The sequence below is a fragment of the Rhyacophila brunnea genome, unplaced genomic scaffold, assembly GCF_057557595.1.
Source record: "Rhyacophila brunnea isolate RB1 unplaced genomic scaffold, BYU_Rbru_1.0 scaffold_16, whole genome shotgun sequence".
In the NCBI taxonomy this organism is placed as follows: Eukaryota; Metazoa; Arthropoda; class Insecta; order Trichoptera; family Rhyacophilidae; genus Rhyacophila; species Rhyacophila brunnea.
In genome coordinates this window covers 8,626,781-8,654,103 of record NW_028232816.1, presented here as the reverse complement: position 1 = coordinate 8,654,103, position 27,323 = coordinate 8,626,781, and the positions used below count along the sequence as shown (strand labels likewise).

Genomic DNA, 27,323 nt, shown 5'->3' with positions numbered 1-27,323 from the left:
CGGCTGATGTCGTATTTGTACAAATGATATTTTTTCTTATGGATTTTAAGTCACGTAACCTCAATCGATCTATTAAATTTTATGAAATGTGGAAGGCTCATATCGCAGAGCCTAAAACCTTCGCGCTTAATATTGTTGTCATGACATGACCAATGTCAAAAATAATTAATAATTCGATAATTTAAATAAAATCTATGGCATTTAATCGCATAATAATTAAATTTAGAAAGTTTTAAAAATAAAAAGAAATTTTATCTAACGATTTTTGATGTGTAATTTACGTAATACTTAATTTAAAATCCTCTCTTAATTTTTATGTCATCAGTGAATTTTTGAAGTAACATTTAATTATCATTGGTGTGTACCTATTCACAGTGACGACCCTAGATAAAATGCCGCCCCCAGGCAGCGCCAAAAGGCCGCTTCATTTTTTATACAGAATTTTTTGTCATCTCCAATAATATCTAAGAAATGTGTTGTATTGATACATTAGGTACTAACAAAATATATAAGTACCACTAAAACATACATAATTTAATTTATAAATATTTTCCCCCAAAAGTCGGATTTTTTTGACGTTAGTAAAACAGTGGCTTCTTACCCAGTCCTTACAAAGTCCAGTTAAACCTTTATGTTAATTAATACATTTTGTTTCCAACCAGTGAGCTGATTTTTTAATGGAAAGATATATTCGTTATTACTAAGTTTATGTAGCTATTTCTGTATATATGAAATGTTTCTCATCTTTTGCTGCCCTTCAAATAACTGCTGCCCTCAAGCGACGCTCAATTTGCCTACCCCCACGTGACGTCACTGCAGGCTATTCATTAGTAATAATATCGTAGTATCTTTTTATTTTTCCTTCTAAGTATTAGGCGTGCAACCCACTTAAAACCAAAACCGAAATTTCACAAGTGGCGTGGTGAATCATCGAAAATACAACGTGATCAAATACGGCAGAGTACACTGGTTTTGACGAAGCGCTGCGCCCGCCTGCCCCATAATTCAAAGCATATAGGTGGAGGCGCACGCGTTGTTTGGCTTCTCAGCGGGACGAATTAACGAAAAAACTACATATTCAGATATGTCAAAGCCCATTGAATGCGGCAAGCACAAGGGGTGCGCGATTTTTACTTAACTAGACGCGTTGTCGATACACGGGCGCCTTGGCATTCTTTTAATAAAAATAAAGTCATTGTTTAGTTACTGGGTGTGCGATATATTGCTAGTAGAATTATGTCATCGCGAATATGGATTACAAGTCGCAGAGAAATAAAATAATATTTTTATTGCTTTGTTATGAGAGGTGCTGACAATAATATTGATTTGTACTTCTCGCGCTCCTTATTACATAGGTGAAGGGTTATGCGTGGGTGGAAGGAGTGTCATTTCGGTTGTATTCACGTTTCATGGACCTACTACCTAGTGAGCGCCCCGATTCGCCGCGTTTGGTGGGCTTTGTCGCTTATATCTGATAAGTGTGCTCTTTTTCTCAGTTCTACCAGATCTACTCAGGCCTATATCCTGTTTCCAAAAGTCACCCTTCGCCACTGGTATATAATATATAGTATTATAATGAAAATATTAAATAGATAATCTATATTTACTATTTTTTAACTTTTGTCGATAATATAATATTAATATTGTGGAAATATTTAGGGTTTTGGGAAGAGGTGGGTAAATTCAAAAGATTTCATTTCAACTTAGATAAATTTAATATTTATGTTGAACTAATAGAATAAAAATATTATCTACTTTGGTTAGATCAATTATTGGTAAATGAAACAATTTTTATTTGGTACATATGAAATATATATACATATTATTATTTACACTTATTGTATACAGATGAAATAATTTAATTTTAAGTCATCTTCAGGTAGCCATCGTTAAGTTTTAGATTCTGAAAAAAAAAGAAAACAGGCAATTATTTTTTTACAATTATTAATAGTAGTTATACTAGCGACAGAATACGAAGCACGCAATAAAATAATCTTTACTCTTTTACATGTTAACGTGTTAAATACGTATTATATAGAAACGTTAAAAAACACATTTTCTTTAACCACATCGATATCAAAATATATTGTTACATACAGAATTACTTCCAAGTAGACGCGCATGCAGAAAAAACTGTATTTATTTGTTTACATAATATGGTGAACAATCACAAATTCAAAACGTTCACAATATTATGATAAGAAAAACAAAGAATTAGATGCAATTTCAATAGTAAAAGAGTACCTAAATACAAAAATTACAAAGTATCTACGAGTACGCCGTATTAGCTAAGTAAGACTACATTTTAAGAATTTAGAAATAATTACATGTTGCCCTCCCAATTGGCATCACGAATGGCAGGTTACTTCGGCAAATAAATGATATTCCCAATTTCTATTATAGTTATCAGAGACACACTAATAATAATGGCAGACTTCTTATATACACCACGTAGAAATCGGAAAAATACGTGACAAAATGCAGATATCTTCTAGTGTATAGACTACAATAATAATGTAAGCATACCTAAGAGAAAGACAGTTGAAAAAGGCAACTGATAGTATGCATACAGCCTTAAGTAATGGACTCCTCGCTCCACCATTATTAGGTCGTATTTAAACAGATGCGGGGCCCGAACAATCGACCGACTCTCAAGCCAGTTTTCAACCGGGGAATTATAAAGAATTTTTTATACAGTAACATCTGAAAATACCCGGGAAGTACCTACGTAAGAAAGCCCAACATTTGTGTAGCACCTTTTTATTAAGGTGACGCATCAGTGAAACGCCAAATAATTTTCAACTGTACGCGCGACGAAATTTTGTACTTGCTTCGCATTCATTGAGAGAACGTGGAGTCAGACACACGTCACTTTGCTGCGTGATGGCGACGGGCCAATTAATTCTAAAATCGTGTAAAGATGACTAAAAACTTTACCCATTTACTTTAAAAAGAAAACATGTCAATGAATATATTATTATTGTTACTAATAGAATAATAAACAGAACATAAAATGGACGTATGTTGGATTTATATGAGAAATAATATTTCGTTTGACAGGCGTCATTTTCACCCGCGACCCGCAATCCGCACATCGCCTAGCAACGATCTTTTTAGACCGTGCCTCAACTAATGCATGGCCTTAATGATAGCCATATGAAGTAACATTTCAATTCAACGAAATAATTTGTATTTTTTTCATTCCAGTAGGTAGGTCTATTCTTAACGGGTATCACTTTGGCACGTTAACGTTATTATCATCATTCCAAATTAACACGGCAGATATTCTATACACTAAACGGTTATCGGCGGCTATCTCTAATTCGTAATACGGCGAAAATTTACGTTGGTAGACATGTCGATCAAATTCGAATATGTTCGTGATGCCGAATCAAAACGGATACGAGCAAACACAGGCAGATAAGCAGAATTTTTATCGACACGTCAGACAAATCAACATAGCCTACAATTTTATTAGTCATGTCATTGCGATTGCAGCAAAATAGTCGGTCTCTTACATCTCAATTTTCAGTATGTAAAATTTACGTACTCTGTCTTATTCTCAAAGTTAGCATGGCCAAGAGAGGGGCTGTTAAAAGTTATCACCCTTTGACAGTTCAGACGGCTAATTATTATACATAATTAACTGCCAAAATACGTAAAGTGATAAATATGATATATTTATCACAATTAGCTCTTTTTTGATGATAAGTGATAATTGTAAAATTGGCCTGCTAAAAATGAAAATCTGTGGCGTGAAAAGGATTTATTGTACGGTTTTTATTTTAATCGGGGGGGGGGTGTCTCAAAATAAACTCACCACTGAATACATGCTTTACTCTGAATATACTGAAATACTTACATTATAATCATTAATTATTTATCGTATTATTATATTTATCCAATATTTATCCAAGGAAGCCGAATTTTTTTATTCCGAAGCCAATTTTTTTGTATCCATATCCGCCGTATCCGCCATATCCATAGCTAGGGTAATAGTCATCGTAGACTGGGTACCCATACCCATACCCCCCATATCCATACGAAGGACCTCCCCAAGTATGTTTATGGATGACTATGTGGGGATCTGGTGAAGGTGCAGCCATGGACACTCCTACAAGGAGGATGACCAGAAACATCTGAAATAAGAAGAAAACAAAACATGAGAATCATAATAGCAGTATACGTAAAATGGAATACGTAGAGAAACGCCGGGCAAAACGGATGATAAGTAATTAGGGAATCCAATCCCGGGATCCCGGGATTCGGGATCCCGGGATCCCGAGCTATTTTCGATACCTATGAATCCCGGGATTGATAAACATAATCCCGGGATTTCGGGATTGATTTTTTATCAATTTTTATCGAAAATATAACAGAAAAAATACTTTTAATACAAAATAACTACATTAGAAATAAACTGAGTTTGAATGAAGTTTGATGTGTAGGTTGCTGATTCATTTTATTTTTTCACATAGATTATTAAAAATGAGAAAGATTGGTAAAAAAACAATGCTTCGCACTTTTAACAAAGTAATTCCACCATGATATCATACGTTTTACTGCAGTTTTATATTTGGCTGACTAATTAGATTTATGAAGCGGAAAAGCCATAAGTACGCCATGATTATTTGCTTTACTATTTTAAATCTCGCTGATCTATTCATTATGTCTTTACTATCAGAAATAGCAATCTCATATTAAATTCACATTATTATTTATATTACAATATTATTTACTCCATTAAACTTGTGTATTTCCAAGATTTAACGTATACAATATTAACAATAAATGTCTTAAATAGTATAAATTATATTAGATTTATTTTTGACCGATTTTATCAATGTTATTTGTAAATATAAAAATTTTATATTAACAATGGAAAAAAAATCCCAATCCCGGGACCAGTCCCGGGATCCCGGGATTGTCAAATTGTAATCCCGAAATCCCGGGATCAGAATTTTGGCTCGGGATTGGATTCCCTATAAGTAATGTAGTTTTACTACCAAAAGCTAAGTATACATGTTTTTCTCTTCATTTTGATTTATATACTTTGAATTCTTTGCTATCTCATGAAAATACGCTGACAAACAGATACTATTTGAATAACCTCATACGATGCCATATTATAACCAATGATATTGTTAATGGACAACGCACTCGGTACAGTAGCTAGCAAGTAAATGCGTGCATAGTGACGTGTGCACATGTATAGGTAGACGTCACGTGACAAAATTTCGCAATTTCCATTATGCGATATCACGCATCGGAAATTTATAGCAATATGACCTTTATTAATTGTGATGGCATTATAACAGTGTAGTGTCAATGTTTATTTGAGCAAACGATATTGATATTAAAATATGAACTATGCCATTCGGCAGACCCAACAAAATGCATTGGGAATTTATAGCTATATCACCTTTATTGTAATGACGTTAGAACAGATAATGCCATTTTTCGGCAGACCCGACAAAAAAGTGAGTGTCATTTTTTTTTCTGGATGCATTGTCCATATTAATTTCATTGCATATATCACATAATACATGAACTTAATGTATTTTTAGGCGATCAGTTTTGTTGTACAATCAGTCTCCGTTTCAGTCGAGCTGTCAGTTAAACTGACGTGTAAATGCAAAACTGAAGCGGGTGACTGGAACCAAAATGGACACGAGACAGAATGAATTTTCTATCAGTTATCGTATCTGTTTTTAGAGTTGCAAGTTAAATTGACGTGTAAATTATTATGTTGCCGTATTTTTCATACTATTTTTCTAAGTACGATTGAAATATTATTATTTCTTCAAATATACGTAGGTTATGTATTATTATATTAACCAATATTTTTTTAGAAAGTTATTCTTAAAATTAAAGTTTTTTTTGTTCATAAAGTACATACATCGCCGTTTCCCAACTGAACTGTCAACTGAGACTGAAAAGATAACTAAACTGATCGTCTAAATACACCGCCGTTTCAAAACTGAACGGACCAAAACGGAAACCTCAACTGAACGGATCGAAAACCCATCCTGTCTTGTCTCCGTTTCGGTTTCAGTCGGTTGCTTCAGTTTTGAGTTTACTCATCAGTTTAACTCACAGCTCGACTGAGACGGAGACTGACCAGACAGAAAAACTGATCGTTTAAAAGCACCTACTAACTGCGACACAGAAATACTGAAAATGGAACAGGAAAAATCTACTACAGCTAAGTTCCTTATTTATTTTTTTCTTTAATTCGGCCTTCCTTCACTCAAGCAACAAAAAAAATTATAAATTTTTTTCGATCATGTCCGATCTTAATAGGATCATATTATGGACCTCCACAGAGTAGAGGTTTGTATTAACAGATTTTGTTTTTTACGAGAAATGGATGTCAGCCACTTGCTCAACCTATTAGGTCCATACCCTGACTCACACACAAATTGAAAAACAATATGTGTACTTGCCAGACCCAGGATTCGAACTTGAGACCCACGGCGTGATAGTTTAACGCTTAAGCCACGCGGCCACCGTGGGTGTCAAACCTATTTTATCACTTACAAAAACATTTAACTTGTCGGTGTGACATTTTACATACTATTTGCGGTTAGATTGTAATTTGAACTCCATACAATAAACTACAATGCCTGATAAAACTTGGATACACTATAATAGTACAGTATTAATAGCTAGCGAAACATTAGAGTAGGTAAAAGGAAAAACAATTGCATGAACTGTACGAGAACATTCAACATCCAAACTTGGTTAATTCCCAAGAGAGGTCAGTTCCTACAAAAATGTCTACTTTATGACTAATAAATTTATTATATTATATACTTTATTATCTTAAATTTAATATCCGTTTACTGAAAAAGTTGTTCTTCGAATAAAAATAGCTATTATGTTTTTTTTTTCATAAATTTACCGATAATTTATTAAATGATCCAATGGTTATGTAAATTATATAGTAGGTATAATAAATTATATTTTTTTGTATTAAGTACCTGAATTATGTAACTAATGCATGAGGATAAATTCTTTTAAAAATATTTCACCTGAGACAGATGTTATTTAAATCCATGGCCTACGCATATTTGACAATGAAATATTTTTAAATGCAGAATATTTCATAAGGAATTATTATTATTTCAGTTTCAATGTTATGTGGGAATTAATTTCAGTAAAAGAAGATCACTTCATGTCATTATTAAATTATGTGGAAAAAAATATCCACTGGATACGGTTTTATATTTTTTTTAACGTGGAATACATTTTTTGGACCAAAAATCGCAACGTGGTAGTTTATCCTTATACCAACAGAGGCACCTAGCGGAAAAATACTAAGCTTGTAATTTGAGATATTTTTTTGATAATTTACAATTTCAATATTGTATTAATTAATAAATATGTATCTGAAAACATTAAGAAGTTCTATTCAAAGATAAACTTACAATTGTAAAAAAATATAATAAAATGTGAATTTATTGATATATAATTAACGAAACTCTTGAATTCGAAAGCGTCGCCGCTTTTACGAAATTTGCGGTTTTCTGGACTAGCTTCATCTACGAAAGCAAAGTTTAATATAAATAAAGCAGTCATGATTGAATAAAATGAAGCACCAATTATAGAATCAATTGTAAAATAGATAATACCATTAGACAATAATCAAAATAACTCACTGAATCATAATGAAATACGAGAGAAAACAAGTACCTATGACAATTATCAATAAACGCGGGCTGTCAGTTGCAATCTGTCAAACATCGACTGTGGCAAATTTTGCAATCGGTTCGCTAAACTTATGGTAGAGGGGCATTTTGTGCTCGGATTCGGCGAGATGCTTATATACAAAATCTCTATGAACGCAATTATACGTTTCGCATGCCATTTGGCGTAAAATCGCATTCGAAAAATTTGTATGGATAGGGTATAGGTAATTATATCGAATGAACGTGGCAACAGCGACCTCCACGATTACATTCAGTTGCTTGTAACTCTTGATTGATTGGTGACCCCTACGGAGGTCCGTCAACCGCCCTAATGACGTCGTTAATGTGACTATTTTAATTATTACAACCCGTTCCACAAATAACTAATAATTGTTTTATCTCGTGATATTATGTTAAGCGGATTGTACAAAATGAATCTAATACGACGGGTTGCTATATATACGAGAAAATATTAATATATGTATTTTTATAATGTGACTAGTGTAGACAGATGCTTTAGTGCAGTGCTTTCCAAACTCGTAGGGCTTCCACAGGGGGTGCGAAATGTTTCAGTACAACTACAAATATTATTGTATGAATATTTTTTACAATTACATGTATATATTTAAATTTATCAGATAATAACATATTATACATTTTATTTATTAAAATATTTAAATTTTATTATATTTCTCTGAAAATCACCATTTCTGACATTGAAGCCGATATTGATTTTTATGTAAAACATACAACCGCACACCTTTCATGAAATTATGTAGGTTTCACGTATAGGTAGTAAATTTTTCTTTTTTATTTTGTTTGTGCCAATTATTATAATGTATGTACAGTAATAATTAATGCAAAGGGGGGCGGGGATTATTTTTTTTTCAGATTTTAGGGGCCGTGTTATAAAAAAGTTTGGGAAACACTGAAACTTTAGAATACAGTATGTAAGCCTACCTAAAAGAAATTCAGTTAGATTACGACACGGATAGTATTCATACAGCCTCAATAATATTAGTGTTATAAAAGTTAATTGTTTATTATTGATGATAAAAACAGTATTCATAAATTTAATAAAATATATAGGTATCAACAAGCTAATAGAATAATAATTTACTAATTACTAAGAATGGTGGGATGATAAATGAATACGACTTTTTATAACAAAAGTTGCATGATGATTTGTTAAGATTAATAATAATTATACAAAACAATAAAATGCTAAAATATATTTCTTCTCAGTTTTTCCTTATTCGAAATTTGAATAAAATTCTCATAAATACAACTTTTGGCACATACACAGAATGTATGTATTTCCTATTAGACGACATTATAGTAACATAAACTGGCATAAAAGCGAAAAGATTATGTAAATCAAAAACTTTGGTCTATACTTATTAGTGATGTATAATATAACTATTTTATTTTACAAGAATAATTGGAGTTTCCGGTGTGGTCACAGTATATTAATTATGTGATACAATCAACGCCTAGATATTTCTGTGATTGTTTCACCGTCTACTGATATATTATTATTCTACTCCTACAATACCGTCATTGGACCTCATACACTGTTCTAGTGCTGAATTGAAATGAAGAACGTGGTCAATTATGATAATAAGTTAAATTCTACCTATAGCGTTGCTTGTGTCAGTGGCGAAGGATGGAGGTAGGCTGTTAAGATCTGACATAGATAGTACACCCTAAATATTGTCAGCTTAACGTATTTGTTTTCATTAAACAATGTTTCTACAATGTGGTAGATAGTGATTGTTAGTTTTTTTTTAAATTACAATTAAACCTGCCTTATCCAAGCCATAGTAGATAATAGTCAAAAAATCTTCTTTTACCAATACAAATATGCTATTAAACCAAACATCATTTAAGACACATTATAGATAGAAGAATATTTGTATCGTTTATTGTTTGGTTTAGGCAGAGCCTAATTAATTAAAAATAACTAATGAACACAATCTGTATTAATATGTGTTCTTAAACGAAACCCAATAAGTATAACTGAAAAAATTTGCAGTATTTTTGTCTTATCGACCATAGCATACGCAAACTATTATGGTTTGGCTTAGGCAGAGTTAATTTGAATTTAAAAAAACTTACTCGCTCCATCTGCAAATTGTATTCTTAGCTCAATGAAAACAAATAAAGTGTGACTGACAAAGTTCAATATGCAGTATGTATCTCGTATCTTAGCAGTCTACCTCTACCCTTCGCTATAGGGTAATATTATTTGATTTTTTTTTTGTAATTTTTCATTTAAATATTCTATGTATACGGTTTATTTTTCGAAGTGTTTTAAAACTGATTTAATCATATTTTTTCGTAAAACTTCATTTCAGATTCACTCGTTAATATTTAGTTATGTAGTATTTTTAATCGTACATCGTCAAATTAATCATTTTAGGTAGTGGCCTTACTGCAGTTGACAACTCCGTACAATCTTGGTGAAGCGATAAAACAGTTGATGCAAACTATTTATGAGGAGTGTGTATATTCAATAATTTTAGTATTAAACTATTTTACTAAGTTGCCAACTTTTTTATTTGTGGTTACGCGCCTTTAAGATTTATTGTAATAATATCTTATCATAAACTTCTAACAAAAATATTATAATATACTATGTAGATAGTAAGTATTTACGGCTAACTTGAAAATTTAATTTATATACCTACCTATATACGAAAAACTTTATATCTCGATGTTAATATCTTAAATCTAAAAAAAATCAACACCAATAAATATTATAAACATGTGCAAATTTGAACACACTATTTACATTTGTCTAAAAAGTTAATAAATTAAAAATCTCATTAAAAATAATTTTATCTGGTTAATTACTGATAAATAATCAATTAGATTTTCGTTGAAGAATTCGTCCTTAATCGATAATCGATTCACATTATATTTAATCTGATTCATATAATTTTAAATTTATGTTTACTGATGTATAAATGTATTAAATTAGATAGGTGCTTGATTAGGTGTTTGTTTTTAAAAATCAAGCAATAATTTAACAATACTATGGCCGAGTGTTAACATACCCGCTTGGTTAGTCGTGAGTTTCGGGTTAAAGTTCCGTGTTCGGCATAATTCACATTTTCTGTTTCATTGTGCGTTTATTATAATATGTCCCAGAGTACAGGTTTATTAATTTGCGCAAGACAAAACATTCATCTCTCATAACAAAAAATCTGAAACTGAAAATCGAAACCTCTTCGTGAGGCGGTCTAGAACCACATCCACAGATTTTAGAGCCGAATAAATAAAAAAATTTATACTGTTGGAACTGGTTTCCTGTAGAGTCAAAATAATTTCATCAATAAAAATATATTCTCAATGGTAATAAAAACTCATTGTTATAGTTTCCTTATAAATAAAGTTCAAATATTATCTCTCACTGAAGCAAACTGGTATCGAGTGCATTTGGGTGCCTAAATAGTATTTTCAAAAGTGATCTCCCATTGTTTCTTAAGGGCCCACATGCGCCACGTAGATCAAAATGGATATTTTATGGTATTTTCGGAGCATAAGCCTGGATATTCCTTAAACGTTTTAGATAATCTATTTATATAATTCTGAAGCCTAATTATCTTTAATATTTATTTTAAACATTTGATGACTGCATAAAGAATTTTTATTACATAAAATAGTATTCTCTTAAACCAATCGATCTAATGTGTTAGAATATAGTCATATTTCAGTTCATCCAAGTGCAGTGGTGTTAAGATTTTTTAGATTTATTAATTTTTAACGCATTAAAACCATTAGTAAAATTGTTGTTAACATTATATAGTGAAATATTTACGATAAAAAAATATATTTATAATCTCTGTGATCCCAAATTTGACAAGAATTAGGTATTTTATTATTCAAAAAAATGGCGATGATTAACACATTTCAAAATTAATTTAAAGATACTGATTATAAGCTATGTCTTTGACCATTCAAATGTGATAAACATCCTACGAATAATTATTGTTTTATAATAATTATTGACCTAAGAATAAGGTAGTATTTTATTTAAATACGCCATTTATATTATATGGCATTATATGGCATTTCCCAGTGGTTAAGCTACAACATACGGCCGTAGCCATAAATTGTCAAACGATAACTGAAGTAGGGAGTAAGATCATGTTAACGCCCGTATTTGAACATGTAGGTAGGATTTTAAAGATTTTTGACTAACTCATAGTTTTAATATTTTTATATTTATTAAAAAAAAAAAAACATCGATTTTTATAAAAATATAAATGTGTATAACTTGAAATGATTTATATTTATATGAAATCTTATTTAGGTATGGTCCCAATATTGAAGTTCGTATAAGAATATTTATATTACAGGTGGTGCTGGATAGTTTTTTAAAATTCATTTAGCCCTGCCTAAACCAAACCATAATTGATAAAAAAATATTCTTTTATTATACAATATATAAAATTATGTATGGTTTAAAGGCAAACTGGGTGTTTATTGTGTAATCATATTGTCTAACTTATAAAAGTTATATATTATTATTACGTATATATGTTATATGTATATCCCCACGATGGCCGAGCGGCTTATGTGTCAGCCTATAACGTCGTAGGACCCAGGTTCAAAACCTGGGTCTGGCAAGTACACATATTGTTTTTCAATATGTGTATGAGTCAGAGTATGGACCAGTTAATAGGTTGAACAAGTGGCTGGCATCCATTTCTCGGAAAAACAAAATCTGTTAATACAAAACCTCTACTCTGTGGAGGCCCATACGCTCTTATTCGGATCGAACATGGTAAAAAAATATATTTTTATAATATATCAGAGCCGTTAATGAATAAGCATCCCCTTAAGCAAAAGTCATGGCATGTTACAGAAATTCCATAATATTCAAATTATTAATTATTTAGTTGGGATCAATTATGTATTAAAATAAATTATTACATTTACTTCGAAAATTGAAGACAGTAAGTAGTTATAATGCGTACCTACAGTGATAGATGAATAAACTTATTTATTTACACTCTAGTTTTGTAAACAATCAATTTATGATAAGAATCCAAATATTCGTAATGTAATTGTAAGCTATGCAGGTATGTATATTATTTATTACACAGCTTAAGGCGTGGTCAGTTAACGTGATTTGCCACATTAGTTATGAATTTATAGACAGCTGTAAGATTAAAGTCTATTATAATTTCATGAATGGTATCATTTAATTATTTTGGCTATTATTAATAATTAAGAATAAGTTGCATTAATTGCGTTGGAACTTCCAACAAATAAGTAAGTTCCATCTGTAAATATAACAGAATGACCATTTAGCTCGATATTATGCAATTAAAGAAAACATTATGTAGTTAATTTAATTTATTACTTAATACGTACCTGTATAGTAACAATAAATTATTGAACAGAATATTTTTAAGTGAATGATATTGCAGAGACGCGAGAAAACTCGAATAGAGGTTTGTTTTTTTAATGCATCACTCTGTACTTAAAATAACTTCAGATCAGGGAACTGAAAAATAATGGGAACTGAAATACGTAACGGGTGTGGAAGAACACGGGATTAACTTAAACGGGTCTAGGACGATTCGGCGCCGGGACAACTAGGCGCCACGCAATCAAATGATATTCGAAAATAAATAGACGTTCGTGAATCATAAATACTTTTAAAATATATATTTAATATTATTGTCTATATGTAAATTATTATATTATTATTTTATACTTGGTTAGAATTGAGAAGAGAGTTCTTTTATTTTCATAATAATAGATATAAAGTCTCAGACATGATAATTCTCAAACTCAATATAATACATTATATAAAGAGCAATATGAATTAAAACTACTAACTAGTAGATATTATAGACTGATTAAAATCCCTCGTCTACTTTCTGTATAAAATCGTAACGGACGTATTTTTATTTCATTCAACAGTGTGGTGTCCAGTTGTCCCATTCCCACTTAAACACGTGTCAAGAATGCGTCATTGGTCGAATGCTGACAACTGTTATGGGTCTAAGCTTTGACGCTCATTTAATATTAGTGTTTTGAAGGTTGCAACACACACTATTGCACGTCTATAATTCATGGCTAATTTTCGTAGGACACACACATTCAAATCCTGCGTTAAAATGTGGTGTTTTGGAATATAGCCTATCGGAATTTTATTTATTAATCTGTTCTGTGCTTCAAACGCATTGAAGCAACGTCACGTTTACTGGAGATATCGTCTCAAGACCTGAATAAAAACGAACCGTAAGTGCGAGTAAGGAAGCATTCAGCACGCTTATATCTCCGCAATATGTGTTAAAGTAAGATACAATTTATACGGCTGAATTAAATATTTTTTCTACACGTCGCTGGTAAATATTGATTTGAATAACAACATTCATTAATATGCGAGCACGTGTTGCTGAAATTTGTTGTTTTTGTGTTAAATATAATGTTAGTGGTAATTATTTTTAGTTAATTCAACAAAAATCATGCAAAAAATGACGTATACATAATTATCTGAGAATTTTCAATAAAACCTACTCTCAAACAACGTTGACTTTGGGTACGTGGAGGTCTGAGGTTCTGACAAGTATGAATACCCTTTTTGATGTTTTAAAACGAAGATGCTAGTACTTTCTAACAAAGTGACAGCATCGTACGCTTCAGGTAAATCCGTAATTATCATAGACGTTCCTTCATTTGCCGCCCCTAAGCAACACACGACCTGCCCACCCTCACGGGACGCCTCTGTTAATAGTAATTCATGATTAATTTTATAGCTGGTTCGATATTTTTTAAAATCAGTGCAAAATTGATTCATTGTTTTATCTAACCATCCGATGATAATTCTAAATTTCATCCACTTGCTAAAACAAATTTACGTCGTATTTTTTTAATTAAACAATCGAGAAATCTAGTATTTTCAAGCAATTCATACACTGCTTGGTTTTTATTAAAACTATTTTGAGTCAGCGTATAATTAATGCACATGAATTAATAATATTTATAATTGTTAGATATGTGATATTACAATACTTGGAAGATTTGCGTGATTAAGAAGAAGCGTGATTAGTAAAGCACATTGATGCTAGTTTAAGTCCAACCCAGATTTTTTTTATTACTAATGTGTATTTTTGACTTAATTATATTTAGTTTGTTGTAATGTCAAGTAAGTTTTATAAAAATATCAATTGGAATTTATTACATGATATAAATTGACTCGATATAGTTGAATATATGAACGAAACACTCGTATTTATTAAATTTAACATATATTTTTAAAGTTAAAATGGATTACTTATAAATGATCTACATTTTAATCTTTGCATAAACAATAATAATTAATTTATTAAAGAATTATTTTTGTTTAACATTGAAAACACTTTCATCTGATAAATAGGTAGTACCTATATTAATTGCAGAATTTAATTGAATGATTGGATTTAATTATTGACTATAACTCAATACAGTTTACTATGTGGATTAAATACGGGGTCGTATTAAACAATTTTGGCATGTAGTGAATACCAAGTACAAATTTCGTACGCCTTTAGAATTTAATGTACATTATAAAAATAACTTTATAATATGTAGAATTATTTAACTAAACTTATAATCGGTTTCATGTGAGAAACATTTTCTATTGCTAAGTTATGTGAGTACTTGTTATATAATTGAAAAATATATTGAAGTATTAATTTTAATTTTCCCACCAATATCACTCGTAACTCTACGGTCTTCATGATACCCCGTCACAGGACGGATGTGATGTTTTATTATGATGTGTATCGTGCGATTAACTTATTTAATGGCACCATAAAGGTTGATTTATTTTTTATTTTACAATGTTTTTATTGGGTCGTATTATTATTTGTCCTGTGGTTGTTTATCCAGTACCAATCTTGCAATAGATTTTTAACTAACTTCCCGACTAGTTAGACATTTGAAACTTTTTGAATATATCAGAACAGGATGCCAATGCATTCTTTTAGCCAGCTTTAAGTAGAATTGAATTCATTTTCAGTTAATTCTGTTTTGTATGAAAAGTTATTTCAGAAGAAATCCGTTAAAAGTAAAAAATATTATTGGTTGCTAGGGGTCTGGGGCCCTAGCAACTAAATTATTAACATATACTTGCGTTACTATGGAAATCATTATGGAATGTCAAAATGACATTTCAGTATTCTATATTTATTCAGTATTTCTATCAAGTACAATTTTTTTTGATCGTTTAAGCTAGTCAAGTCAAGTTTATGTGATTCAACAGAAAATTTAAAAACGTTGTGTATAAAAAGTTCTTTCTATCTTGTGATTTGTATTACCTATTTCATATTTGTGGACGTGTTAAATATTTTAAATTTATAATTGTATTAAATTTATCATTTTACTTTAATATCTACATAAGCACATAATTTCTTTTCTATTTTCTTGTTATATTGGTCGTTACTTGTAAATGAATAATTTATATACTTAATCTGTATTTATTACGTATTATAGCGCATTGGCCAATCGATATAATGTCATAATATTCTTTTTCTAAATAAATAAATAACCTCAAATCCCAATGTTTAAGACGTTAGGTTTTTAAATAGGGGTATGTGTTTCTTTTATTATTTCACTGTTACTACTGCACTACTATTTTACACTCACTATAGTATTGTTATTGAGAATTACGGCTAATAAAGGAAAGTTTTTGATTGTTAACATTTTATCAAAAATATTATAAGTAGAATAATTATGTAACTACTGAAATTAATGATATCCTAATAAAATATGTAGTAATGACAATGTATAAAGTTGCATTAGATTTCAACCAAAAATTAAAAAAAAATATTTTTAAAAATGTAAAAATATTCTTACCTGCATTAGGAATTTCATTTTTAATGTAAATTTAATAGGAAATACAAGAGAAACTAAATAGTTCTATTGGCTAGTTATCACTTTCAAGTTCTTTCACGGTTTGATATCGAAGTTGGCAAAGTAGCTCCATTTATATTGGATTCCAACCGGGGCGAAGTGGTCTGTCAACTATGCACTGTGAATCATTAGACAAAAATTAACGCACCAAAATATAAATAATGTGATTTTTTATAAATAGGTCCTGTACAAGGAAATATTTCAAGAAAAAACTTCACACGTGACGTTATCTATTATTTGGTCTGTAATAATCGTTACCATAATGATTAAAAGTTTATAATACATATCCTTTAAAGTTCATGGACTTCATACCTATGTGATTTCCTTAGATAATTTTATATTAAGAAAAGATTAGCGTTTCCCAAAAAGATTTATGCAAAACTCTGGTGCCTAACGAGGTAGAATTATTAAGAGTTCCGTGTGAATTTTTATATTAATCCCATCATAAGCGAATAATTATTTCATTTTCTATTTATTTTTTAACATATTGTAGACATTGCAAATTATAAGTTTAAGACGTTCACAACATAAAATAAAACATTATTATAAAGAAAAAAAGTAACATAAACGATAAAAATGAAAATAAACAAAAGAGAACATAATATAAACATACAAAACAATGAAAATACAAATATACATAATATATATTATAGAAGTTCAAAGAAGTGCACCGAGTTTGCTAAGGAGACACTATTATAATAATTTATAAAATATCGTCCATCTAAACTCACCTCACGCAAGTGAAATATATATCAACACCCGAAACAATTTGGTTGAATATAGTTATCGCCTTCCCAATTGGCATTATCAGTGGCAGGTTGGTTCTACACCTTGACAGAATAAACAACTACTGATGCTCTTTCTTTCTAAGATGGATATCAGGGACACACAGCTGGTCAACACTACCCAGAATGGCAGATTTAACATATTTTATACCTCGTATAAGTCGAAAAAAATGCGTAGCTAAACAAAGATCTCTTCCAAAATATAGGGCTATGCGTATAATCTGGCGTTAATCAAGGAATAAAAGCGCATGTAAGTGACATTTTTGTATTTCTGTGGAGGATCAGTACTGCCAACTGTCATTCACAAAAATATACCAGACAGGGTAAGAAAATAAGCCGGGCGGTAGAATAAAATACTAGATTATTTCAAAATTAAAAAAAGGTTCACAGTTATGAACATCGTTTTTAGAGAACAAAGATCGAAAAAGAACCTAATATTTTTTCAATTAAGAAAATAGGCAATAAAATATTTTTTTGTTTATAACATAATGCAGCTAAGAAATTTAGTTGTAATTTTGTATGTTTTTGTACATTTAGTGTATTAATTTATTATAATCAGTATATAATATTATATTTTTCATGATTTATCTAGTATCTGCAACGTAGCGCAAGATGCACAGACACACCCACATTATCTATATCTGTCTTCACTAAATGCATTGAGCGCATCGACAAGAATGTTGATAGGTAAAGCTGCCACCTGGTATTTTTTTCAAGTAAGATATAAATATGTTGATTTTCGAGTAAATCTGGTGTAATATTCTAGCTTTATTGTGAGAAGTTTTAGGTTGTTTGCGGTGTAAAAAAATGCTAGTTTTAGCGCCATACGCCAGATGAAAAGTTTGAAAGCTTAAAGACAACAAGAAATATTTCAGTGGGCGATTCGACATTCAAAACCACGTCTGGTTTTAAGTAGTAAGGAATCAACATCTCTGAAAATTATTGCGAGATTAACTTCGAACTTGCTAGAAAACTGAAGAGTGGGAACGCAGAGTTATTCACAAGGAAGAGTCTACAAGTGAATTCAGGTCCAAGTTTTTGTTCAATAAATTTAAATTCTGGATATACAACGTGAACGTAAAACCAATATTTCTGTATGAGTGTCGATGTCATGATGCTGTAGATGAAGAGGACGAGATTTGGTGGTTGCTCCAATGGATGGAGGAGCGAGTTTTATTTGCAGCGCAAGCAGTCGGTACAAGAGTATGTTACAATACTTATGATACTGTTCAGGGGTCCGAGTTTCGGTAGAATGAGATGTTGTGCGGAGCGATACAGTGACTGAGAGACCGGGAACTTATATTCGAGTGACATGTCCGTCGAATTAAAATCCGTTATTTATTGATGTATTCACAATCAAAATAATATCTTGAAAAGAATATTTAAGAAATAAATTTTATAATTGAGTCACTATAATATGGAGTTTGCGTCATCGGATATAGCTGACTATGTGGAAAAATGAATATCGTTGAAATTATTATTTCAGTTAGCTATTTACTGAGTTTGTTATAATTGGACACTACGGGAAATGTATATTTAATATTGTTGATCAATATGCTGACAAAGGTTGAGTTGTTTATCCACATACGTGTAAAACATGGAGTTTAATTTGAGACACAAGAGAAAACTATCCAAGTATTTGAAAATAAAATTCTCCAACAAAAATATTTGAACCAGCTAAAGAAAACCAAAACAAAATAAAAATATTTTGTAGAATATAAAAACAGTTTAGAAACGCTGATACGGATAAAGGAAACGCTATGATTTAATTACATACAAATTTTATAAATATACCACATAAGCGTGAAGTTCGATAGTGTTGACGTAAAATATGAGGCAGTTAGAGCGGTGCCGGGCGAGAAAAAACTATGTAATAAATAGGCTTCACGTAAGAGGAGTGGGCAATATTAAAGGTGTTATGTATCCATAACACCCCTAAATATCCCCCAATAGCAATAAATAATTGTTTCTTGTTTATTTCATTCTTCTTTTGCCATATCCGCCCCTTAACTGGAGCATATGGACACCACGCGGCGCCTCCAAGAATCCCTGTCGCTCGCCAGTCTTCTTGCTTCGTTCCAGGTCAAACCAGCATCCCGTAGCTCTGCCGTATACACTCTGTAAATTGTATTTAGCGGCCTTCCAGGACGCCGGAATCCGCTCGGCTTGAAGAACAGGCAAGCCAGGTTGAAGTTCTCTTCTGGCATCCGCAGCACGTGGCCGAGCCAGGTCCAACGTCGCCTCTTCACTTTCAGCGTGATGAGAGGCTGCTTGGTGCGTTCTCTTATCTCCTCGTTGCTCCTAAAGTCATACCACCGCACACCCAGTATTCGTCGCAAACATCTGTTTTCGAATCTCAGTATACGGTTGCTCTGAGCCTTCGTAAGGTGCCATGATTCGCTACCGTAAAGCAGCACCGTCAGAATGCAAGCGTCGAATAGTCGGCATTTGGTTTTGACCGAGTACAATCGTGAGTCCCAGACATTCCGCATCGAGTTGAATGTTGCTCCAGCCAGTCCTTCTGCAAAATGCCATCTCCCGTGATGTGTACTCCCAGGTACTTGAAGCTGTCGACGTTCTCAATGTTTTGTCCATCGCTAATCAGAGGGAAATCTGGATCAGGACAGGTGCTGTTACACAAAACATTGGTTTTCTTCGCGTTGATTTTCAAACCAACGCGAGAGGAGTTGTTATGCAACCTGTCGATTGTCTCTTGAATGCCCTCGATTGAGTTGTCGAATAGGACAGCGTCATCGACGTATTCTAGGTCGCATAGCTTCACCGTGGGGGTAACAGGTATGCCTCGGTCGGGTGGTATTGACTTCCGTAGTATGAAGTCAAAGAGAATGATGAAGAGAAACGGTGCGAGGACACAACCCTGTCTGACTCCGGTCGTGACCCCGAACCATTTTGTGACAGTGTCTCCAATTCTGACACAGCATTCGCTATTCTCGTGCAGGCTTTTGATTATGGCAATTATCTTGGGAGGGATCCCCGTATGCTCCCAGTATCGTCCAGAGGGAGGGGCGGTGCGGACTGTCGAAAGCCTTCTCATAATCCACAAAGCAGCAGGCCATCGGACTGTTCAGCTCATGGCTCTGCTGGAGAAGACATCGAAGATTGTGGATTTGGTCTGCACACGCTCGACCAGGTAGAAACCCGGCTTGGTTTTTCCTGAGGACGTGCATTATTGGGTCCCTTATTCTCATCAAGAGGATGTTTGCCAAAATCTTTCCCGGAACACGTAATAGCGTAATGCCTCGGTATTTGTCGCAGCTTAGAGGGTCACCTTTTTTGTGAAGTGTGATGATTTCAACGTTCACCCAGTCCCTTGGACAGCGCTCTTCTTCCCACACCTTTTTCATCAAATGAAACATAGGGTGCAGGATTGCGCTCAGGCTGTACTTGAGGAATTCAGGATGAATCCCGTCTCCCTCCGGTGCCTTTCCGTTTTTGAGCCTTTTCACAGCCGATTTTATCTCGGTGTGCGTAGGCGGGCGATCGAAAATGTCGGTCGCTCGGGGAATGTCCGAAAGTAAAGCTTCCGCAGATATGTCAAAGGGATCCAAAGGGGGTGGGCGGTTCAGCACTCCGCAGAAATGATTCTTCCAAATCTTCTTGACACATTCTGCGTCAGACTCTATTGCTCCACTGGGACCACGAATAGCTCCGGGAGTCGGTGGTCGCCTGCCGCAGACTTCACGGGTGATTCGGAAGAGTTTCCTGGTGTCATTTCTGCTTGCTGCCTTCTCTGCCGTTTCAATTTGCCGGTTCATTCATTGACACTCTAAATTACAAATAATTATGTACCATTGTTAAGAATATTCTATCGGTGTGATTATTTAGACTATTGCAATGTAGTTACCTACTCTGACACCCCCGTATGGTCCCCATTTGGGGATGTCTTTGTGTATCTTGAGAGGCCCGAATCCGTATCGAAGCCAACAAATAATAACGGCTGATTGCGAAAATAATTAAATAATGTTTAATATCTGTCTAATAAATATCTGACCGGCAACATTGTCAAAAAAAAATACGTATGGCAACGCCGCATTTGTGCCCGGCTCGGGAGTGTAACCGTTTTGTTTTGGTGGGGAGAAGCGTCTTTGACAGCAGAGAGAAAACACTGTTCGTTCGCGCTACGCACTTTTCGCCAACCGTAAAATAAATTATATAAAATGTAGTAATCTAGTATATATTAACACCAAATAAACCTCGTCGTTTCCGAAACAATTCCGGTGTGTTAATTATCCACCTTCATCCCGAATCCAGACGAAAAAAAAACCATACTAAAAATAAAAGTGACAGTTTGTTTTCACATTCAAAATGGAGGGAAGTGATACTACTCAATAATATATCATTGATCAAACCCAATTTATCCACCCTATCTAGTTGTGTTACTACACACATATAATAACCCTGATAAAAAAAAACCCTTAAACGGTTATAATAAATAAAATTGTTATGAAAAACATCTTCTTTCAGATTAAATGGAGATAAATCCGGAAATGATAATCGCATTTAATGAATTATACTGGAAATTAAAATATCACATAAAAAAGAAACCAAAGAACAAATTCCGTTATCATTTTCATAAACAAAATTAATTTTACCATATTGACATCCAAAACATTAAAGATTTTTTACGGTTTCAATTGATTAAAATAAATAACATGTTTAGTATAAAAAAAACTACACGCAAAACTTTGCTTTGCCGGGTATTAGTTATTATGAAATTTTATAATCAGTATAAGAGGTAAATGATATAATAAGGTTTCTAACACTTGACAAAAAAGAGTTTAATTCATTAAAAAATATCCAAATAGAAGTGGTAATGTACACAATACAAAAAAAATAATCACAAATAGTTTAGAACAGTGTTTCCCAACTTTTGAGTCATGTATCACATAAATGCATACAATGTTTAAATTATTGAACAATTCTTTTTAACTTAGAATACGTTTATTTACGTAATATATTATGTATTTTAATTAAGTACATATTTTTCTTTCCACTCACCGGTATTTGATACCATGCTCGCTGAAAACATACTATCGCCGGTTCAATGCGCAATACCACTTTAATACCATCACAGGACGAGAAAATTATGTATATATATAATACCCTGCAATCAAGCCAAAATATGTGCAAAAAAAGAATTAATAACTATTTAAAACAGATATTTACTAGTTTAAATCGTTTTATTGTTAAAAACAAAAAACTTATTCACACATGTTTACATGAAAACTGTATACTTTTCTTTTCAACACATACAATCAGTGACGTCCCGTAGAAAATGGCAGATTGAGCGTCGCTTGGTAGCGGCAGTTCCTCGAAGAGCGGCAAATCGAGGAAAATCATTTGGTGTATATAGAAATAGCTACCTAAACTTAGTATCTAATAGAAAATATTTTTCCATAAAAAAATCAGCTCACTGTTTGGAAACAAAATGTATTAATTAACATAAAATTTAATAGGACTGTAATTTTTTTGTCGGGTTCGCGAAGTCTAGTTTACTTCCATTGCTTTTCGATGTCCATGGTTCCCAGAAACGACACGTGCAGGGATGATAAAAAATACTGTATAAAAAGTGGAGCGTTATTTTGGTGTTGCCCAGGGGCTCCATTTTGTGTAGGGACGTCACTGCATGCAATGAAGCCTAACACCATTAGTTTGATCACTGCCAGAGCCGAGTAAACTTGTCAAAGCATTTATGCCGCATCAGGCCATGGACGAGTTAGCTCGTGCGTTCTTGCAAAGGTCATTACTTCTGAATAAACTGTTTGTGTTTATTTTATAAACAGTATTTATCATTTTAGTTTATAAATATTTACGATAAGCTCGAGAAACTTGTTGGTTTGGTAAGTTTTCACAAATATTTATCATTCTGTTTCTATTTCATATTTTAATGGATTTATTTTATTCCAAAAATAGCTGGCTTACAAGACAGCAGTGGCTAAGGGTAGAGGTAGGCTGTTAAGATGCGCCATAAATAGTGCACTTTTAACTTTGTTAGTAATATGTATTTGTTTTTATTGAACTAAGTTTACAATTACAAATGTTATTGGCTAGTTTTTAAAAATCAATTAAACCTTGCCTAAGCCAAGCTATAACAGTTTTGGTATATTTTGAGTGATACTACGAAATTATGCACACTGCTTAATTCATACTTAATTGTTTTCGTTGGATTACGAATACATATTACACATATTATTGTTGGTTCATTTTGTTAAATTCTTAAGTCCTACCTAAACCAGACTGTAATAGATATAAATATTATTCTATCTATAAAATATTCTAGGTAATGTATGTTTTAATTGCATGATTTTAGTGACGTTTCTAGACAAAATGCCGTTCCTAGGCAGTGCCAAAATGCCGCCACACTTTTTATCATACTTTCATGAATCCAATATCGAAGAATTGTGTTGTATGGATACATTACTAACAAGATTATATACCACTAAATCTAAATTAAATCCCATACCTGCTTCAATAGACATTATTGCGAGTCTTCTGTTTCAGATAGGTACATTTAAAAATACACCCGAAAACCTCCAAAACTCGCGAGTGGCAAACATAATTGGATACATTTTAAATTAGGTAAGTATGTACCTACCCATAATTCAAATATAATTCGCAAATCTGCACGTATCATTGCTGTTCACCAAGAACTTGACGTCCAAGGACAACAGAAGTAAACTAGACATCGCGAATCCGACAAAAACAGTTAAGTCATGTGAAAACTTTTATAGTAATTAATACATTTTGTTTCAGACCAGTGAGATGATTTTTTTAATGGAAAGATATTTGCGTTGTTACTAGGTTTATGTAGCTATTTCTATATATACCTAATGATTTTCCTTGATTTGACGCCCTTTCGGTAACTGCCGCCCACAAGCGACGCTCAATCTGCCTACCCCCACGGGACGTCACTGCATGATTTTGGATATTTTATAGATAGACGAGTATTTTTTGACAATTATCTGTTATGGCTTTGGAATTTTAAAAACTAACCAACATCATCTGTAAATTGTAGTCTTATTTCAATGGAAACAAATACGTATGACTGATAAAGTTTAGTGTGGACTATTTATGACGGGTCTTAACAGCCTACCTCCACCCTTTACCACTACACAGTGTCCACCTAGTAAAAATTGGCTGGGAGTGATAAAGTTAGTTTTAATTATCGAATACCCACAAGATGGGAAGCCCTTCCAGAGAGGTGGAAAAAAAATCTATACTAATAATAATATTGGGATGTCTGCTTGGACTAATATTGTTGGGACTACACAGCTTATAGAAATAATTCATAGTACAATTATTATAGAGCACTGACATTTTTGACGCCATCTTGGTAACTTATTGGCTTCCAACAAAAAAAATAGATTAACTTCAATTTATATTTGGTGCCATAAACTAATACAATGATTAAAATGAACATCAATCAAATCAGATGACAATACATTATATTTAGATTTTGACATCTTAGGCACCGTATGTGGTTTTTGTGGGCTTCTATAAAAAACCTAAAATAATTAATATTCATCACAATAAAATACATAATACTCGTATCTAAACTGAAAATCAAACCAGACGATAACTAAAAGGATGTTGTAATTTTGGCTGCCATCTTGTTTTATCTGTCATCAAATTTTATTTTAAAACTGGAACTGCCCTTGCGCATTTCTTGTCTCGATTTTTGGCGTATTCAAAAAGAAAAAAATATAATTTATTTGTTTATTAAGTAATATAGATATTAATAAACAAATTTTACATTAAGAAAAAAATATATATATTACTTTTTTATCCTTGTTAGAGATAAATTAAAAAACAGGATAAAATTACTACATAATATATTTTATAATGTTGGGTTTTCTTTGTCACTATAGATAATTTAGTATATGACGAAGAATGGAGATTTTTTTACTGATTTTGAAAATTGCAACGACTAATATCTATTTCAGATATAGCCAACGCGGCCGTATTTAATAAAAGTAGTAAAATATTTTATTGTTTTAGAACCTTAAAGCTTAAATTAAACATTCTTTTAACCTTTTAAAATAATGTGGTCAGTTGCTGTGCGTGTTTTGAGTGATCGTGGATGCTCCTTTCGTAAACTTCTGTCATTTTTCGTCAATTTCATTAATAACACGTACTATTTGAATATTTAAATTTTCAATGCAGTGTGCATCCTACCCGCATGATGGAAGGGTTCTTAAATTTATTTTTACATGAAATGGATGTTAGTCAATTGCTCAAATTATTAGGTCCATTATATAGATGTAAAAATCTATTGACAAGTAAAGTGTAAATTTTCCAAGCCTGGGATTTGAACCCAAAATTTACAATTTTTTTTAGTATTATTAGCTGACAATGTTATTAAGGCGAAGTCTTCACTGAGCCTTTTTTAAAGAGGCACCTAGCGGAAAAATACGAAGCTTGCAATTTGAGACATTTTTTTGATAATTTACAATTTCAACTATATTAATGAATAAATATGTATCTGAAAACATTAAAAATAAAAATATTTTTTATTTTAAGTCAAAGACAAACTTACAATTGTAAAAAATGTAATAAAATGTGAATTTGTTCTATCGGTCCGCACCCTATTATTACATATATTTTATGGTCATATTTATTATTAAAATTTAGTTTATTAAGTTTTCTAAGCATCACTCAGCGATTTTTGACAAATTCATAGTTTTAGTATTTTTTATATCTATTTTAAAAAACATCGATTTTTATAAAAAATATAAATGTGTATAACTTGAAATCCTTTTTATTTATATTAATATAAATATTTTATTTATATTTATAAAAATAATTGATTTGATATAAATAAAAAGGATTTCAAGTTATACACATTTATATTTTTTATAAAAATCGATGTTTTTTAAAATAGATATAAAAAATACTAAAACTATGAATTTGTCAAAAATCGCTTAGGTGATACTTAGAAAACTTAATAAACTAAATTTTAATAATAAATATGACCATAAAATATATGTAATAATAGGGTGCGGACCGATAGAACAAATTCACACTTTATTACATTTTTTACAATTGTAAGTTTGTCTTTGACTTAAAATAAAAAATATTTTTATTTTTAATGTTTTCAGATACATATTTATTCATAAATACAGTTAAAATTGTAAATTATCAAAAAAATGTCTCAAATTGCAAGCTTCGTATTTTTCCGCTAGGTGCCTCTTTAAAAAAGGCTCAGTGAAGACTTCGCCTTAATAGTCTACTGGGAGGGGGTAGCCTGTATTTTTCGCGGAAAATTTTTTAGAAGTCTGCTCACAATTGTAAATGTTGGAGGAAACTTTGCATGTAGGGTATTTAGATTGTTTTATATTGTGTTTTAATCTAAGATATTTTGTTCTTAATGTTATTTTCATTATTATTTTTGTATTTATTATTAATCATTGAGATTAAAGGTAAACATACAAGCTATTGATATATGAGTTTAAGGAATTACTTACGAGGAGTAAGTTAAGCATACCCTATCTTAAGAATAGTTTTTATAAAACAACGCTTATAATAATATTAACATAAACAACACGTACATAATCAAAATTAAAATCGGTATGTTGGCTTGTCGAAAAGAAGATTGGTGGACATCGCGGCGAGGGTATCTTTCATTTCGTCTAGTAAGGATAAGGCAGTGAGCAAAATTTAGAGGGTGTTATCTCTTGCTTTTATTCGGACTTTGGATAGTTAGTCATTAATTGGGAATAATAAAATTATTAATACTACATTTAGCGGTTTTTTTTTTAACTAGCGACTATTTTTTAATACAAATTTTGAACAAAAAGTTCACTACCCCTGGTATATCGCATTGGTGTTGATATTTATTACTTAGTAACTAAAGATGTTTTACAAAAAAATATAATACATTCTTGATCAGTTTTTTTATGCATAATCAACA

The 27,323-nt window shown here is 31.9% G+C and overlaps 1 long non-coding RNA gene across 1 annotated transcript; it reads right to left on the bottom strand.

Annotated features, from left to right (window-relative positions):
* Positions 1-1,788: 1,788 nt before the first annotated feature.
* LOC147074309 (uncharacterized) lies at positions 1,789-16,660 on the bottom strand. Its single transcript, XR_015070234.1, has 3 exons — positions 16,551-16,660; positions 3,863-4,139; positions 1,789-1,903 (listed from the first exon to the last, which is right to left on the bottom strand). It is a non-coding gene; the product is annotated as an uncharacterized LOC147074309 (long non-coding RNA).
* Between the last annotated feature and the right edge of the window lie 10,663 nt (positions 16,661-27,323).